General features: G+C 45.3%; 1 long non-coding RNA gene across 1 annotated transcript in view; it reads left to right on the top strand.

Moving 5' to 3' along the window:
- LOC107723597 (uncharacterized) overlaps nucleotides 1-1,796 on the top strand; it is a 9,663-nt gene extending 7,867 nt beyond the window's left edge. Inside the window, exon 3 of the long non-coding RNA XR_001637932.1 lies at nucleotides 969-1,796. This is a non-coding gene — a long non-coding RNA (uncharacterized LOC107723597). The remainder of the gene's footprint in view (nucleotides 1-968) is intronic.
- The last annotated feature ends 2,024 nt before the right edge of the window (nucleotides 1,797-3,820 follow it).

Raw genomic sequence — 3,820 nt, 5'->3', positions numbered from 1 at the left:
GTGTTTAAACGAGGCGTTTTAGGGGGGCGTGGCAGAGTCTTAACTTTTATAAAGAATATCTCTTTGGGTTTGAGACTTTAGTCTTTGCAACTTTAGGGATCTTATCTATTCACGAACAGCTTGTAACACTCCTAAGAGAAAGGAAAACTTGAAATCGCATCATTTGACCCCTTTAAAGGGACTTTTATACCACCCAAATAGATACGCAAAGAAAGAGGCGTGGTTTCAGGTATCGCAGTAGTTTTGTTGCCACCATGCTGTGAAGACGCTTTGTATTCCTATGTGAAAGAAAAAGCACTTTTTTTGGCCTTCCGAAAGTGTACGCACACTCTAAAAAATGCTGGGTTAAATATAACCCAGCCCTTTTTAACCCAGCATTTTTTAGAGTGCAATTAGGAGTCCTTATGATTACAAGTGCAGATAGAGATGGATTTATGTTTACAAACGTAGTATCCTCTGTTCTCGGCTTATAACTGGCAGCAAAAAGACGACAAACATGATTCAGTACGTGTTCTGCTTCACACTGGACGCTCAAGTAAAGCTGAAGCAGGACGCGCCCGTTGTAAAAGCTGACGACATTATTAACTATTCTTATAATTGCTTTGGAAGCTAAAGCTCACGATTATGGTAAGGGGCCTTACATTTCCGACACATGCTTGAGATGTTTGGCCAATCACAACACACTGGGTCAGCTGGCCAATCAGAGCACACAGTGCTTTTCGAAGGAGGGACTTTCTAGAAATCGATGCATTTTAGAAAGACTGTGCATAGAGGATCTGCACAGTACATGAAAAATAATGCATGTTTTGAACATTAAAGCATGCTAACATATTCTATTACACCCGATACACTAAATAATGAGCTTTGAAAATAGCATCATATGACCCCTTTAATGTTCTCACATCTGATTTAATCATTTCTGAAAGTATTCCTTGCATGCGTGTTCTTTCTGTCTGTTTAATTTATAGATCTCCTCCATCTCCACGGCCCCATTTTCTAATGGAGTGCTATTGTTATGCACCCGTCTGTTTCAAGATGGTGAGACTGTCATCTGTCTTCTCCAGACCTGAAAGGGAAACTCCGCCACACATAAAAACCGAGGTTACTTCTACAACTAAATCCTCCAGATTCTAGCAGTCAGTATGGCAAAGCACTTCAGTGTGTTGTTTGTTGTTCTGGTGGGAATGGGCGTCTGTAAATCTCCAAGACAATTGACAGGAAATGGCTTGCAGTGGAGCTATCGTGATCCAATAAGAAACTCAGTGCTTCTCCTGGGTATTGTGCTCATGAATCGAAGAAGGGAAGAAAGACAGGTGCACTTGTAAAAATCAGCAAGAGCGTCCCATGAGATTTGCCACTGGCACCCTTTGCCTCCTAGTGTTGGTGTCCTTCCAAGCCGCAGAAGAATTATTCATGAAAATGTTCATTCACATTCGTCAGAAATGAGGAGGCACAGGTTAAATTCATTTTCATTCTTTTACAGACTCAGTTTGTGACATGTAATCGATAAAGATGCATTGAGTGTCATATGACATGATTGCCACCCTCATTTTACATGATCGCATTCAGAGCCAGAGGGCATAAGAGTGAAGCAGCCAGAGATGCATTTAAATTAAGAATATGTTCTCAGGATCTATAGTAGGCATTGAGATCGTTCTCTTGCTTATGGGCTGGTCAGGCTAAAAAAGTAGTTTTCCAGAATAAAAAAATCAATGCCATCCACTGATGCTCATCACCTGTTGTGGATCATGAGTGTGGATGGAATTATTTATTCATGTGGAAGTTGATAAATTATTGATGGGGTGGTAATTAATGGACTGCAAGTTGTCATTTCAAAAGATTATTCATTCATGACATGTAATTAGATGTGCAGCAGGCACATGCAATCATAGACCTGTGCAGGTCATAAAGTTACCTAACTAATTTTATGCTGTCCACCTTATTTTTCAACACGGACGTAAACCGCTTTCTGTGAATGTGCGAGACTTCCGGTTCATTAGATGCTGTAGGGAAATAATGAGAAGAATAACAAAGTGCTGTATACAGTTTGCAAAACAAACTAGTGTGTTCATAAAACGGATTTCACAGTAAGTGATCTAATTTTCAGCAGAAAGGAAAAAAAAGTATTTTAAAACTTGTTGTTCTGTAGAACATCACAGTTATATATGAGAATAGTAAGGGAGTATAGGGAGTATGTGTTATTTAAAAAATATATAATTATATTTTCAGAATGAAAATTTTTTTTGTCAAACCTAGTCTGTGGGGTAAAACGCACCCAGGCGGCATGGCTTAATTACTGTAGTTTCCCTTCAGAAACTCGAGCTGCGTCGAGAAATGCTTTGGGAACGCCGGGCTCAGGGGAAGCTCCTCTCTCTAAGAGCAGTTTACATCCCTGGGTATTTAAATCAGGGGGCAGATATCCTGTTGAGGCAGGGGCTGAGGCCCGGGGGATGGAGACTCCACCCCGAGGTGGTAGAGCTCCTTTGGAGGGAGTTTGACCAGGCAGAAGTGGATCTATTTGCGTCGCAAGAAACGACACACTGTCCGCTCTGGTTCTCCCTCACGCATCCAGCTCCACTGAGGCTGGATGCCATGGTGCAGACGTGGCCGAGGCTTCATCTGTACGTTTTTCCCCCGATCGTTCTGCTAGTGGAAACTTTTCGCTTCATGGTGCGGACAGCGACTGCAGGACCCAGTCAACTGCCCAATTGGTACAGTTCTGGAGTTTCTGCAGGAGCGATTCTCCGCAGGGTTATCTCCCTCCACTCTGAAGGTATACGTGGCGGCCTTAGCTGCTTACCACGCCCTTCTGGGTGGTTAATCATTGGGAAGACACCCACTTGTCACTCGTTTCCACTAAGGTGCCCTTATGGGATCTGGCTGTGGTTCTAGAGGGCTTATGCAATGCCCCCTTTGAACCCACAGAAGAAGTTCCAGTCAAGTTTCTCACGCTCAAGACTATTTTTCTTCTCGCTATTTTCTCACTTAAAAGGATCGGGGATCTTCAGGCACTTTCTGTTTCGTGCCTGGAATTTGCTTCAGGCATGGTTAGGGCATTTCTTTACCCGAGGTTCAGGTATGTCCCTAAGGTGCCCACTTCTTCACCAGGGCCCATAGTACTTCAGGCATTATGTCCTCCTCCATTCCAGGAAGTAGGCCAAGAAAGGCTTAATCTGCTCTGTCCAGTTCGAGCACTGGACGCTTACGCACACAGAGCTGCCCCGTGGCGTAAGGCAGATCAGCTGTTTGTTTGCTTTGGTCCGCCAAAGAAAGGATCTCCGGCGACCAAGCAGACTATGAGTAGGTGGGTGGTCGAGGCCATCTCACTAGCCTACGAGTCCTCTGGCCTCCCGTCACCTATGGGGGTCAGAGCGCACTCGACCAGGAGTATGGCGGCCTCCAAGGCTTTCAGCTTGGGTGTGGCCTTGCAGGACATTTGTGCTGCGGCAGGCTGGTCCTCTCCGCACACTTTTGTCCGCTTTTACAACCTGCAACTGCCTGGAGATGCTGGCCGCGTTTCGAGCTCTGAGACACTTCCTTCCAGACCTAAGGGGACATCATGTGCTTGTCCGCACAGACAACACATCGGTGGTCTCCTACATCAATCGGCAGGGGGGTCTGCGTTCGCGCCCCTTGTACAAGCTGGCAAGGCAGATCCTTCTGTGGGCTCAGGGGAAGCTCCTCTTACTAAGAGCAGTCTACATCCGCTTCCTGGTTGCTCACGTCTCGCTGCTCCATTGGACTGATTTTACACGTGCTTCAGAACGTGGTCACGCAGGGGCATTCCCAAAACGTTTCTCGACGCAGCATCTCGTTCCCT

The sequence above is a fragment of the Sinocyclocheilus rhinocerous genome, unplaced genomic scaffold (genome assembly GCF_001515625.1).
Source record: "Sinocyclocheilus rhinocerous isolate Xijiao unplaced genomic scaffold, SAMN03320098_v1.1 scaffold154, whole genome shotgun sequence".
NCBI classification, from domain to species: Eukaryota; Metazoa; Chordata; class Actinopteri; order Cypriniformes; family Cyprinidae; genus Sinocyclocheilus; species Sinocyclocheilus rhinocerous.
This window is presented reverse-complemented; position numbering and strand designations above follow the sequence as displayed.